Raw genomic sequence first — 15463 nt, forward strand, 5'->3', positions numbered from 1 at the left:
AAAAGGAGGAAAGTCTGAGTTTTGTTGTTTTGTTTTGTTCTCTTTAAATAATAATAATAACAGCAAATGCTTTAAAAAGAATCTCTGGGTTTTATTAAAATTATTGAATATAAAGATAGAAAAGATTTGATATGCCTTACATGATCAAGATTGAGTATACATTTTCTTCCCAGCTGGGACAGAGACAGATTACAAACTCATTAGTAGATAGTGGCAGATGGTGCTAGTAGGGGTGAGTGCTGAATAAATCAGGACTGCAAAGGTGGGAGTTGTTGATGAAAGCAATATCATTTACCCTTCCTTCCAGCCACAAGAGAAGAAAGGTTATAAGCAAATAGCTGGTAACATTGGCAGACTCTTAATATGTTTCCTTCATTTGCCTCTCTCTTTTCCTCTTTGGATAAAATGGAAAAGACGCAAAAGAAAAGTTCAGAGCTCTTTTCAAAGCCTTGGCTGAGGGTCTAATTTTTTTTAAGACAACTTAGTTTATCCCCATAAAGTTGTTCTCACTTTATCAAGTCAGGTTACTCAATTTCTAAAGTGTTGAGGACTTGGTTTGTTTAAAACAAGAAAGATATCTACATGTTTATCAGCACTAGAGAAGGAGCCCATAGAAAGAGCTAAAAATATAATCAAAGAGGAAATAACTTGATTCCTGGATACGTTTTTTTTTTAAATAATAGAAAAAAATCACCAGCACAAGAGTGAGGGGATCTGTGTTTCTCAGAAACTGGATGAGAGCAGAGATGACTCTATGAAACTTGATGAGGATGGGGAAAGGCAAGGCAAGTTTATCCATTAATTTCAGGGCAGAAGCAAAACAAAACAAAGCAGATGAGATTTGAGGGCAATGATGAAGTTTTGGAACAGTCACTGAGAACCATCAGGATGGGGAGCTGTCCATATTATCAAACAGTTTTGAAGGCCATTCTGAGATCTGAGACTACCAATTTACAGAGGAAAAAAAAAATCCACACAATTATATGACTTTTTCCAGTAGTCTAATGTAAAAGTAGACAAACTTGTTGGCTGGATTGATCCAAGTGTGAGGGTCTACAGGACGAATGGGATAAAAAACAGTGAGACACAGGGGTGCAGACCAAACAATCATTAAAGCTGAAGAAGAGTATGTGATAGGTGCAGGGGAGAGGCGCACTGAAACATGAAAAGGACAAGGCCACATTGAGCCTTGACTATAAGTACTCTGGCTACACAATGAACAATACAACTCAAGACTAGAGGCAGACAGACCATGAGGAAGCTATCACACTAATCCTAAAACAGAGATTACAAAGATCTGAACTGACAAAGGTAGTATATTAGTTTCCTGTGGCGGCCACAATAATTTACCATAAACTGGATGGCTAAAGGCAACAGAAATGTATTCTTTCACTGTCTCACATTTCTCGAAACCATAAAGTCAAAATCTTTCTTTGCCTCTTCCTGCCTTGTGTGGTCATCATTTCTTGACTTCTTTGACTGATGGCCACATCCCTCCAATCTCTGGCCACTGTCACCTTCACCTTCATATCACCTTCTCCTCCATGTGTCCATGTCTTCTCCTCCTGCCTTTCTTTTATAAGAACACTTGTCATTGGATCTGGAGTCCACCCAGAAAATCCAGGATAATCTCATGTCAAGAACATTAATTTAATTATGTATGTAAAGACCCTTTTTTCCGTATAATGTAACAATCAAAAGTTCCAGGGATCTGGATATGAACATATATTTTGGGGACCACAATTCAACCCATTATAGGTAAAAATTGTGAAGAGGGAGAAACAAATCTGAGAACTATTTGAGAGGTACAGTCGGCATAATTTGATGTTTGATTGGCTGTGGGAGGGAAGGGGAGAGAGGAGTCAAGAATAACTTTTAACTGGCCACCCGAATGATACTACCTACTGAGATAGGAAACATGGACAGGGGTGCCTGAGTGGCTCAGTCAGTTGAGCATCTGACTTCAGCTCAGGTCATAATCTCATGGTTTGTGAGTTCGAGCCCCGTGTAGGGTTTTGTGCTGACAGCTCAGAGCCTGGAGACTACTTCATATTCTGTGTCTCCCCCTTTGTATTCTCCCCCATTCGCTCACTCTCGCTCTCTCTCAAAAGTAAATAAACATTTAAAAATTAAAAAAAAAAAAAGAAAACATGGACATAAGAAACCACTGAATGAAGAATATGGCTTCCCTTTAAACATGCTGATTTTGAGGTACCCATGAAACATCTAGATGGAGATATTCAGCAGATAGCAGGACCTATGCAACTGACTCAAATGAGAGAGCTGGTCTCAAAAAAGAGATTAGGGAGCTTATGAGCATAAAAGCGGTAATTCAAAATCTCATAGAGAAACAGATTCTTAACTATGGAGAACAAATAGCATTGCCAGAGGAGAGGTGGGTAGGATTAAGAGTACACTTACCATGGTGAGCCCTGAGTCATGTATTGAATTGTTAAATCACTATATTGTACAGCTGAAACTAATATAATACTGTATGTTAACTACACTGGAATTAAAATAACAAAACTTTAAAAATAAAAACCTCAAAGAGGATAGTATTGTTCAAAAAAAAATAATAGGTGACAAGAATTACAGAGGATAGAAATGGACACCTGGCAGTTTAAGGGGAGACAAGGGAGGAGCAGCCATGAAAGAGCCAAAAATGAATGGTCAAACAGGTATGAATAATTCCAAGAAGATGTAGTATCCAGGAGCCAAGAGAATAGTTTCGGGAAGTGGGAGGAAATAAGCAATGTCAAATGCAGGAGAGAGGGCAAGTGAGGAAAGTGTTGAAGCAGATGACAGAGGGGGAGATGTATCATGTGGGTGTCCAGATGAAAAGCAGTCCAGACAATGAGAAAACACATATAAAAACCATGAATATTAGGCATGCTCAAAGAACAACAAGGAGGCCAGTGTGGTTGGAACAGAGTGAGCAAGAGAAGTAAGTAAAGGACTGAGAGGTAACAGGAGTCCTGGTCCTATAGGTCCTTTCTGGCCATTGTAAAGCGTTTGGCTTTTGTTTGGAGTGAATATGAGAAGTTATCAGAGGGGTTTCTGCAGAGGAGTGACATGATCTGACTTCTGTTTTAACAAGCACTTGGGCAACTATGTGAGAATAAGAGACAAGGCTCCAAAGACCTACTGGAGACAGACTGTAAAAGGAAAGATGTACGTAAGGAGATAGTTTAGGAGAGAGTACTGCAACATCTCAACAAGAGATTATGGCAGCTCGGACCAAAAATTATATTCTTCCACATGTAAATAGTGGGCCTGCTCTACAAATAAAACTTCAAGGTACAGACCTAGTCCTGTATTCCAACCAGATGGCCTACCTTAAGCCTCTTCTATAAAATAATTTTGATGCAGCCACTGTGTAGGATGCTTTGAGGAGCACTAAAGTGCAAAGTACAAAAGTGAGAACAAGAAATAAGACTCAAAATATATGTTGAAGACAGATTGTAGAGATCTAGGAAAGAAACCGAACTACTTCTGAAAAATCTCACTTGGCTGTCTTACAACATATTGCATTGCACACTACAAACTTGTAAGTACACATATGTTTCTCCCATAATTCACCATAAAACCCAGTGATTCATTCCTCAGCAAGAAGGATCCTGGAAAAGTTTGATTAAATTGAAGCCACTAGTGCTGCATCAGTGCTGAAAAATTCATGCTCAAGAGGAAAAAAAGTTAAAGGTGTTCTTCATTAGACTATGAGCCAACTGCACATTCTCAATATCCCCCCCATATCAGGAATTGCAATTAATATTGTGAAATAATGCAGCAAATTGAATAGCATTGCTTCACAAACTCTCTGGGTGTTGTATGAGACATTTAAAGGGTCAGAGCTTGGCAATAGCTTAGCACTATGCGGAAATGACCAAGGGATATGCTCTACCTTTGGAGCCTCTCAGTCACTCAGGAAATTCTGAATTAAGGGAACAAGCTATTGCACATACAAACTGTATTCACTCTGAAATTTATTAGTGTTGCTCCAGCATCTTCTATTCAAATGCAGCCAGATTCTCTCCCATGGGCATATGATTTCCACTGAATCCAGGAGGAATTATGCCAATCTCAGAAGAGTACAATTGTTTCTTCAGCACTTGACAGCAAAACTAACATTTTAGTGCTGAAAATAAACATGCACATCCCAGCATTCTTTCATCCAGAAACATGTTGCACCTGAAGGTTTGATTTCCAGATCAGCTCACAAATGTTTGTTTAATCCACACTGTTCCTAAAATACTTTATAAACAGTGCCCTTGGACTTACCAACATGAGAACTTTGTTTCTGTTGATTTAATGAATATTTTTGCAACACTGGTTGCATGCCAATCATTGTGCTTGTACTGGGATTTCAGAGTTGTAGAATACAGAGAACACAGTCCTTGCCCTCAAGGGCTCACCTTGGACATGGTGATGACTATTTAGATGCAACTCTAAAAGCATGAAACATGACAGAAAAAACTGATGAGCTGGACTTCATTAAAATTAAAATTTTTTTTCTCTATAAAAGGCAATGTCAAGAAAATTAGAAGATGAGCCACAAACTGGGAGAAAATATTTGCAAAAGACATTTTATAAAAGCCTGTTATCCAAAACCCAAAGATCTTTTAACACTCAACAATAAGAAAATAAATCACCTGATTAAAAAGTGGGTCAAAGACCTTAACAGACACCTCACCAAAGAAGATATACAGATGGCAGGGGCACCTGGGTGGCTCAGTCGGTTAAGCATCTGACTTCAGCTCAGGGCATCATCTTGCTGTTTGTGGGTTGAAGTCCCGCATTGGGCTCCGTGCTGACAGTTCAGAGCCTAGAGCCTGCCTCGGATTCCGTGTCTCCCTCGCTCTCTGCCCCTCCCCTGATCACTCTCTCCCTCTTTCTCTCTCTCTCAAAAATAAACATTAGAAAATTTTTTAAAAGATACAGAGATGGCAAATAAGTATATGAAAGATGCTCCACATCATATGTCATTAGGAAAATGCAAATTCAAACCAATGAGATATGACTACACACCTATTAGAATGGCCAAAATCTAGAACACTGACAACACCAATGCCAACAAGGATATGGAACAATAAGAACTCTCATGTGTAGCTGGTGAGAATGCAAAATGGTATAATCACTATAAAAGTTTGGCAGTTTCTTACAAAACCAAACATTTTCTTACCATACAATCCGGCAATCACACTCCTGGGTATCTACCAAAAGAAGTTGAAAACTTACTTCCACACAAAAACCTGCACACAGATGTTTATAGCAGCTTTATTTATAATTACCAAAAATTGGAAGCAACCAAGATACCCTTCAGTAGGGGAATGGATAAATTATGGGAAATCCAGACAATGAAATATTATTCAGTGCTAAAAAGAAATGATCTTTGAAACCATGAAAAGAAATTGAGGAACCTTAAATACATATTACTAAGTGAAAGAAGTATGATTCCAATTATATGACATTCTGAAAAAGTCAAATCTATGGAGACAGTAAAAAGACCGGTGGTTGCCACAGGTCAGGAGGAAAGAAAGGATAAATAGGTAGAGCACAAGTAATTTTTAGGGCTGAAAAAATACTCTGTATGATATTGTAATGATTATAACATAATACATGTCATTAGACATTTGTCCAAACTTATAGAATATATAACACCAAGCATGAACGCTAAGTTCACTATGGACTTTGGGTGATTACAATATGTTGGTATAGGTTCATCAATTATAACAAATGTACTACTCTGGTGAGTGATGTTGATAATCAAGGAGGCTATGTATGTGTAGGGGCAAGGATATATGGGAAATCTCAGCAGCTTTCACCCAATTTTGCTAAGAACCTAAAATGACTCTAAAAAAAATAAAGCCTTCTAAAAAAAATGTTAAAGACATACAAAAGCAATTCAAAACAAAAAAAAAAAAAGCAACACATAAGACCAATAAACAAATTTTAATCTCAATGGTTTTTTAAAAAAATTTTGTTAATGTTTAAGAAAGAGAGACAGAGCAGAAGCAGGGGAGGAGCAGAAAGAGAGAGGGAGACACAGAATCTGAAGCAGGCTCCAGACTCTGAGCTGTCAGCACAGAACCCGACACAGGGTTTGAACCCACAAACCACGAGATCATGACCTGAGCTGAACGTTTAACCACCTGAACCACCTAGGCACCCTCTCATTAAAAGCTTTAAATGCAAAGTCACATAACATGCCACTTTTTCATCCCAGATATGGAAAAGGTAAGGAAAAAATGGTCATTGTCATACATTCCTGGTGACAGCATCTATTGATGCAACATTTGACAAGACAATTAAGCAAGTCATATCAAATACCTTTAAAAGGTGCACAACTTTTGACCCAGTGATTTTATTTCTAGGAATTTATCCCAAGTAAATAACTATGCACATGCACAAAAATGCATACACAAGAATATCTTAGTAGCAAAACATACAGATACACAATAAAGAATTAAATGAAGCATAGTGTGCCCAAACAATAAAATGCTGTGAAATCCTTAAAATTGACACACTAGAAGAAAACTGAATTATTGAAAGATTTACACTAACATACACCAAAGATATAAATGGGAAAATATTATCCACTAAAAGATTAACAGTGTTAGGATTATGGGATTTTTATTTTCTTCTTTGTGTTTGTCTGTTTGTCCTAAATTTTCTGTAATAAGCATGGGCTGCTTCTGAACAAAAATATTTTTTAATGTTTATTTATTTTTGAGAGAGAGAGAGCAGGGGAGGGGCAGAAAGAGCGGGAGACAGAAGATCCAGAACAGGCTCTATGCTGACAGTAGAGAGCTCGATGGGGGGTCGAACTCATGAACAGTGAGATCATGACCTGAGCCAAAGTCAGACACTTAACTGACTGAGCTACCCAGGGGCCCCTGAGAAAAAATGTTTTCATTGTTTGATCCCCTCTTCAAAAAAACCTACTGAAAAGAAATAAATTTCCTACCTTGTGTTAGGCACTTTGAACAAACTATCTCTGATCCTTAGTATTGTATAACAAAGTAGCTGCTATCTCTGCATTTTCAGTGAAAAAAAACTGAACAAGGCAGTAGTAAGTTTCCTAACACGACTCAGCTTCTGTGATGGTTAATTTTATGTCATCTTTATTGGGCCATTAGGCACCCAGATTAAACATTATTTCTGGGTGTGTCTATGAGGGACATTTCCCAATGAGAGTAGTATTTTAATGGATGGACTCAGTGATGTAAATTCCCCTCCCCAGTGTGGAAGGGTCTGAATAGAAAAAAGCAGAGGAAGGAAGGATTTGCCCCCTTTCTGGATGCTTGAGCTGGGACTTCGGTCTTCTCCTGCCTTTGGACTGCGATGTATACCATTGACTCTTAGGGTTCTCAGGCCTTTGGAGCTACACCACTGGCTTTCCTGGGTCTCCAGCTTGCAGATGGCAGATGGTGAGCCAATTTCTCATAATAAATCTAGATAGATAGACAGATCAATCAATCTATAAATCAGTCCTATTGGCTCTGTCTCTCTGGAGAATGCTAATACAGATAGTAAGGAACAAGGCCAGGATACAGCCTAGAACTTCAGCTATTACTATTCACAATGTCCAGCTGTCTTTAAGACTACTGCATCAGCCATCAAAACTTTTCCACAGTAGTGACAGCACTGGGTTCTAACCACCATTGGCCCAAAATTTAAAAATTGCTGGGCGCTTGGGTAGCTCAGTCGGTTAAGCATCCGACTTCAGCTCAGGTCATGATCTCACAGCTCATGGGTTTGAGCCCCACACAGGGCCCTGTGCTGACAGCTCAGAGCCTGAAGCCTGCTTTGGATTCTGTGCCTCCTTCTCTCTCTGCCCCTTCCCTGCCCATTCATTCCCCACCTCTCTCTCTCTCTCTCTCTCTCTCTCTCTCTCTCTCTCTCTCTCTCTCAAAAATAAATAAACATAAAAAAATTGCTAAAGCAGGCAAGAAGCCAATAAGGGTTTAGAAGCAATAGTATTAAAAATAGGCTTCTATCCAAGGATCTATATAAAGTACTATAAGCTGCACAGAACAAAGGAATCAGATGGGGTTACTTCCTCTGAAAACTTCAATAACACAATCTTTAAACGTAGAGAAAAATCCATCAAAATCCAAGATTTAATAAGTTTGACACACACAGTGGAGGATCACACCACATGCTTCACTCCTTCAAAAATGTTGATTATAATTATAACTATTCTATATACTACTTCTCAGTCTCATTTCCTACCTCCACTTAGAAGCATAGAAACATCAAAGTCAGGACAATGCTACCTGTCATAGTCTATAGGTCATCCTTCACATTACCAGCTTCAGAAGCTTTGGGAATTCTCCTAAATCATTTGCTTCCCTCAATAATTTCATTAGGGCTTCTTGACTATATTGATATATTCAACCTTGAAATAATGAGTTCCATAATTTATCACTCTCTGAATGGGCAGCATTATCTTCCATAATTTTCTTCAAGCTATATAAAGTTTCCCCATTATTCTAGTGTAGAGAGCATTGCAAGAAAAGTCTATATTTTGTGTTAATTATTACTTCAAACTTCAACCTTAATTTTAGTCTTTCTGTAGTCTTCCACCAAAAGAAATTCTCATTACAACATACCCTGCCAGGCACTATGTTGCTTTTTTTTATTATTATAACAGTCCTATTAGAACCTTATATTCTGAATTTGTTGGTGCTTAAGGAAAACAGCTTTGCCTGTAATTCATTGTGCCCTGACCTTATGACACCAACTTATACTTGGCCAATTAGGGACAAGGCCAAACTTCATTATTCTTAGGTCTATTCAGTTAATAAATGACACATTTCTTTCATATAATCTTTAACAAGAACTCATAAATTGCATTCATTATGCCCCAAGAGATGAGGTACCAACGGTAATTCAGGTGGGTACATCTGAAAAGATTTGTCAGTTTCCTATTCCATTCTAGCCAGATTTTTTGGAAAACATTGGGAAAAGACTGAAATTTCCCACCAGCCTGAGACTTCATGCAAGTTTTTACAACATTAACTGGAAAAAACAAGATTCCCAACATGGCACCCAACAGACCTCGGCACATAAAATCAATAAGCACTGTGAGTCACTGCAGCAGGCAGATGTTCTTTATGGAACCTCAAAAGCCAAACAAAAAAACGACATTGCTGAATCCATTATGGAAAAGAACGGATACCAAGTCTCAATAATACTCTAATTCCATGGCATTTGAGTGTCTTGAAAGCCTGGCAAGTGTTCATAAACGTTTTATAATGCTTGTGGTCTTGAAGCAATGTCTGAATTCTTTCCAATGGAGTGAAAATTGCTTCTGTTGTCCTTGGAAGTACTGCTGCCACACTACCAGTTGCAAACTCAGACGTAGGGATATGCTCTCAGAGACGACAAGATAAGGCCTCATACAGACCAAACCTAAGTGCCAGTGTAGTTGTCTTCTGCATCGGTAGGGGGAAGGAATCCACAGTACAAGTTTTGAAAGCCATCCCTCCTGAACTGAAGCACTGCATCCCAGGTTTTGATTCCACACAGCTGCTGCCGAGAGAGGACCTTCTGAACCGGAAATGGGATTGCTACATGAAAGCTGCACAGCAGCCACACAAATAATGCTTCATTTCACCAACATTTGCAGCATAAGGTGACGGATCTTGTTTTGAAAATGTTAGGACTGGCATCCTCTTTTCATGAGCTTCTGAATCCACCACGTTGCTTGAGATCTTTCTTACTCTGGGCACCTACGTGGCTCAGTCAGTTGAGCATCCAACTTTGGCTCCAGTCATGATCTCCCAGCTTGCAGTTTGTGAGTTCCAGCCGCACACTGGGCTGGCTGCTGTCAGCCTGTCAGCGCAGAGCCTGCTTTGGATCCTCTGTCCTCCTCTCTGCCCTTCCCCCGCTTGCACTCCCTCAAGAATAAACATTAAAAAAATAAAAGATCTTTCTTACTCAAGAGGGATTTCTTTAACCCACTGCAGCCGGCTGAACCCATTGCAGCAGGCCCCCAGCTCCATGCCCTGTCGCCAGCAGCCCACAGGTGGGCAAGCCCACAAGCCCTCATCTACATTGCTTTTCACACTTGGAGCAATTGGCATACGGATATATCATATAGTCAGCTTTATATCAGAAGCCTAAAAAATTGTTCCTGGAAAACTTACAAATTGGAAAAAGGAACACAATCTTTAGATGAATTTTCCAAAAATCATTTAAGTTATTCCAAATATTTATAAAAACCTTTCTCAACGATGTCAACCAAAACTCACTGCAAGAGGCTGTGAATTTGAGATGAAGATAATTTCTCTTCCTCTAAGTTGATTCAAAGAGAGGAATGGAGAAATTAGAAAGATAAAAATATCTTAAAACGGTAGTGGAATCCTGTATTCCATACACTGAGTCAAATGCTTTAAGACTCGTTATAGAGTTCCCAGTTTACTTGATTTACTTAGAGTTTAGGAAGTTCTCCACAGTACGGAATATAATTGTGTCTCATTTATTGTGGATTAGGTATAGTGTAAAATTTGTGGTCATTTGATAAGGGAAACCAAGTCCATTGACAGGAGTCTAACCTCTTTGGTGCAAAATAAGAATATTTCATTATTTTGATTTTCATCCCCCTTTTACCATGACAGCAATCTCTGTTAGCAATACCACCTATACTACACTTCTACTTCTACTCTCTCTTTCCTACCCCACAGCCAATACGAGTTAACTAGATTCCCTTCAAAGAGAAGAGATTCTAACACTAAAACAAAACTCTCACTCCTATAGAAACCCTCACTTAAAAAACAAAAACTTAAAGAATTTTCCAAAAGTGTAAAAGCTACCAGCAGCTGCTCTGTTTCATAATACAAGATAATGTTCATGTGGAAAAACTGGGTGAGAATCCAGGAAGCGTCCAAAGTGATTGTCTTTGTGAAGCAAACATCTGTGTTGATGGGAAATTAAGACATACGCACACATCTGTATTCAGATGTCAAACACAATTCCCAAGGGAAGCATTAGAATTCCACTAGTTTTTTGGAAAAAAAATAATAAAGATCTCCTAAGCTTTGCAAAATTTTGTACAATAGCAGTCAAATGCAACTATACCAGACTAGGTCTTTCATCTGTATGTTCTGGGAAATAATTAGGAGAATTGGAACTGATTGTTGTAAATTCTTTTTAATAATTTGAGCATCTTCACCAACTCCTACACTGAGCCTACGATCCTTCTGTGCCACCAATGCCAGTCATGGAATTTGTTTATGATGACAGTTTCTTTCCTAGTCTAGTCATTGATTTTTCCATTCTACAACACACTTAGTCATGAATGTTGTTTATATACTCAGTTACAGAAACATTCCCGCACACCATGAGCAGTGGGGGCTGTCACTCATGTGCCACTACCTTGAAAAAATACACATCTCTTCCCCCCATTCTCATTCTCCCTTCCAAGGATAGCTCACAGTGGAAAGATTACTTCACCGGTTTTATAAAATGTACTGGAGCAATCCCACTTCCTAAAGGAACCACACCCTTGTCGTCAGAAAAAGAGAATACTGGGGAAACACAAAAATAAGAAAATGATGGGGCGCTTCAGTGGCTCAGTTGGTTGAGTGTCCAACTCGATTTCAGCCCAGGTCATGATCTCACAGTTAGTGAGACTGAGCCCCTGCATGAGGCTACACACTGACAGCAGGAGCCTGCTTGGGATATTCATTCATTCTCTCTCTCTCTCCCTCTCTCTCAAAATAAATAAATAAAAACTTTTTTAAAATAAGAAAGTGATATATGTGAGCCTATCCCAACTCCTTTTGAAGATCAGCCCCCTGAGGGCAGAAAATATTTCTTCTTGGTGTTTCTTCTGGTACCAAGTTGCCTATGCAAGTGAATTCACCAAAGAAACTAATGATGAAACCCAAAAAGCGTTCTTACTATTCCCTCTATTTTTAGTGTCTTTCAATAAAACTACCTTTTAAAAAAGAAAGAGATAAAGGAGCAAGGATAAATAGGGTGAAGAAGCAAAGTAGCACTTTACAAACCCCCATCTCCAAGCCTCAGAGACAACCCACAAGGTACATATTCTTATGCTTATTTTGTAATTTTTTTAATGTTTATTTGTTTCTGAGAGAGAGAGAGAGAGAGAGAGAGAGAGAGAGAGACAGCCTGAGCAGGGGAGGGGCAGAGAGAAAGAGGTAGACACAGAACATGAAGCAGGTTCCAGGCTCTGAGCTGTCAGCACAGAGCCCAAGGTGGGGCTCGAATCAGGAGCTGTGAGATTATGACCTGAGCCAAAGTCGGATGCTCAACCAACTGAGCCCCCCAAGCACCCCTCTTAGGCTCACTTTTAAAATGAAGAGTTTAAGGCTTATAAAAGGAGGTAAGGGGCTCCTGGGTGGCTCCGTCATTTGAGTGTCTGACTTCAGCTCAGGTCATGATCTTGCGGTTCATGAGTTCAAGCCCCGCAATGTGCTCTGTGCTGACAGCTCAGAGCCTGGAGCCTGTTTCAGATTCTGTGTCTCCCTCTCTCTCTGCCCCTCCCCCAACTCGTGCTCTGTTTCCCTTTCTCTCAAAAATAAACACTAGAAAAAAACATTTTTAATGAAATAAAATAAAATAAAAGGGGGTAAGTTGTTTGTGGCACACAACTAAAAATTGTCAGAGCGAAGTTTCAAATTCACTGATGAGTACCTAGAATTTAGCATTTATATATTGCCAGGTAAGTGCAGAGTTTTTGGCAATTGATCCTGAATGAAAAAAAAAAAAACAAAAAACACTACTATCATCTCAATATCTGATAAAGTTAGTGTAGTCGAAACCGCATCTTAGCCAGAAAGCAATCTTAGGAGAGCATCCATAAAATTTCTTAAAACTTAAAAAGTTTGTTTTTTTAATTTTTTTAATGTTTATTTATTCTTGAGAGAGAGAGACAGACAGACAGAGCATGAGCAGGGGAGGGGCAGAGAGAGAGGGAAACGCAGAATCTGAAGTAGGTTTCAGGCTCTGAGCTATCAGCACAGAACCCAACGTGGGGCTCAAACTCATGAGCCGAAGCCAAAGCCAGAAGCTTAACCGACTGAGCCACCCGGGCACCCCAAAACTTAAAAAGTTTTAAGCAACACAACTTCCTGATGAGTCCTTTGTAATAACTACAAAATGGGTATATAATGAAGCAAGTTGTTTTATAAGGTTATTGCCTACAAACTAGTAAAGAGTTGGAGGACTGTATTAGTTTTCTATTGCTGAGTAATAAATTACCACAAATTTAACAGCTTTTTAAAAATACCACTTATTAATGCACAGTTTTGTAGATCAGAAGTCCAGCATAGTATGCCTGGGTTCTCTACTCGTAGTACTACAAGGTTGAAATAAAGGTGTTGGGCACCTTGTCTGGGGCTCTGAGGAAAAGTCCACTTCCAAATTTATTTTTGTTGTCAGAATAATTCACTTCCTTGCAGTTGTAGGACCGAGGTCCCCATTTTCTAGATAGTTGATGCCAACCCAGAGAAGACTGACTGCGTTTGAATGGTTATGTGTTTAGGTCAGGCGCACCTGGATAAAGTCAACTGTGCCATGTAACATGACCTAATCACAGGAGTAAAATTCCACAAATTCTGTCTGGGGAATTAGGGAGAACATATATAGCAGAGGCAGGGGTAAAAAGTCTTGGGAGCCATCCTAAAATTCTGGTAGGAAGTGGACAGATTGAAAGTAGTATATCTGACATGTTGAGCAAAAGAAACCAAACACGAAAGAGTACATACTGTTCTATTCCATCTATATGAAGTTCAAAATAGGCAAAACTAATCAGTGCTGTCAGATAAAGTCAAGTAGTGGTGACCCTTAGTGCCAAACAACAGTATATAGGAAAAAAAGGATTTATTCATTCAACAAGTACACATTGAATGCCTCTCAAAGCCAAATAAAGTGAATTTCATGGCAATCAAGATAAGGCCTCTGTCCTCAAGTAGCTTAAAAATCTATCAGGGAAGGGCGCCTCGCTGGCTGAGAGCACGTGACTCTTGATCTCAGGGCTGTGACTGTGAGCACCATGTTGGGGGATGGGGTAGAGATTACTTTAAAAAATAAAATCTTTTAAAAAGGTAATCTATCAGGGAAAACAGAGACTAAGAGTCTACAAACTAAGAAGCTAATAAATAAATATTTACCATGAATTGTGATAAGCCTCACACATGGAAAAATAGGAGGCACTCTGAGAACACAGAGTAGAGGAACACAAAGTAGTTTAGGGGGCCAAAAAGTGATATTTAAACCAAGACCTGAAAAAATTTAGGTAGGCAAAGAAGGGGTAATACTTGACTTGGTGACACTGGTTGATTGTGAACTGATCATCACTTACCTGTAAGACATGACTATCTAGAGGCCATATAGTCTCTGTCTCCATCATTATGAGAACAGTGTGAGGAACAATGGAAGCACTAGCACTGCTCTACACTATGCTGGCCAAACAATTCCTTTAATGCTATGACATTATCAGTTCTAGACATTCTTCCACCAAATGAATACTGACAAGGTAGAGAGTGACTTGAAGGTAACCATTGCCACAGCATAGAAGCTTGAATCAGTGTGAAAAGAGCATGGCAAAACAGCCCAGTGGCTTCATGTTCAGGTTCTGGAATCAGACTGCCTGGGTTGTAATCCTAACTCCATCACTTGCTGTGTGTGTCCTTGGTCATTCACCTTCTGCAAGCCTCAGTTTCCTCATCCCTAAAATAAGGCAATAATGTAAAAATTGCCAAGTAATTAAAGAGTAGCTTCTTTAAGAAATACAGGTGTCTTCAGGTGGAAGATGTTTTAGACTCCTTCTGCGTAAGTTATGGTGCTGGTACATTTTGAATGCATATGAGGAAGAACTCTTCTCCTGCCACTCTGTCTGACTCACCAGCCATACCCAATTGTCATTGCCCAAACACACAAAGCTCACTTCAATGCCTATACATTTTTCCAACTTGTTCCTTTCCTCTGGCATGTCCTACCTACTCTTGTTTCATCAAACAGTTTCTATTCATCCTCCAGAGTCTCAGCTCATGCATTGCCTTGCTGATGAAGATGTTACTGTCTGTACAAGACAGAACTGGGTGATCATTTGTCCATGATCTCAGAGCACTCTGAATATATCTATTTCAACATGCAAACTGTACCATAGTTGCTTATTCATGCATTCATCTCTCATTGTTATGAGCCTCTTGAGGGGTAAGACCGTACACAGCACTTGGACCATGGTAGGCAGTAAAAATGTTCACTGAAAGAACTGAATGAATGAATACTGATGTAATTGGCAATAAATTCCTGCCACCAGTAATATTTAAACAAAGACTATCAGGCATATACAGAGAGTATTGGAGTGTCTGACACTCAACTTGCTAATCACTGAACAGGACCCTCCAAACCTGAGAGTCCTTAGTGCTAGATGAAGAAAACTAAATCACAAGGGCAGAGAAAAGGAAAAGTTGTATGTTCAGGGAATAGC

General features: G+C 39.3%; 1 protein-coding gene and 1 pseudogene across 2 annotated transcripts in view; both read right to left on the minus strand.

Moving 5' to 3' along the window:
• Positions 1-15463, minus strand: part of GIPC2 (GIPC PDZ domain containing family member 2) — a 445972-nt gene that overhangs the window by 238108 nt on the left and 192401 nt on the right. The gene's annotated exons all lie outside the window — the stretch shown is intronic.
• Positions 6001-10088, minus strand: LOC109246278 (mitochondrial nicotinamide adenine dinucleotide transporter SLC25A51-like; annotated as a pseudogene).

Source organism: Panthera pardus, unplaced genomic scaffold (assembly GCF_024362965.1).
Source record: "Panthera pardus isolate Hobbes unplaced genomic scaffold, ASM2436296v1 HiC_scaffold_11, whole genome shotgun sequence".
Classification (NCBI taxonomy): domain Eukaryota; kingdom Metazoa; phylum Chordata; class Mammalia; order Carnivora; family Felidae; genus Panthera; species Panthera pardus.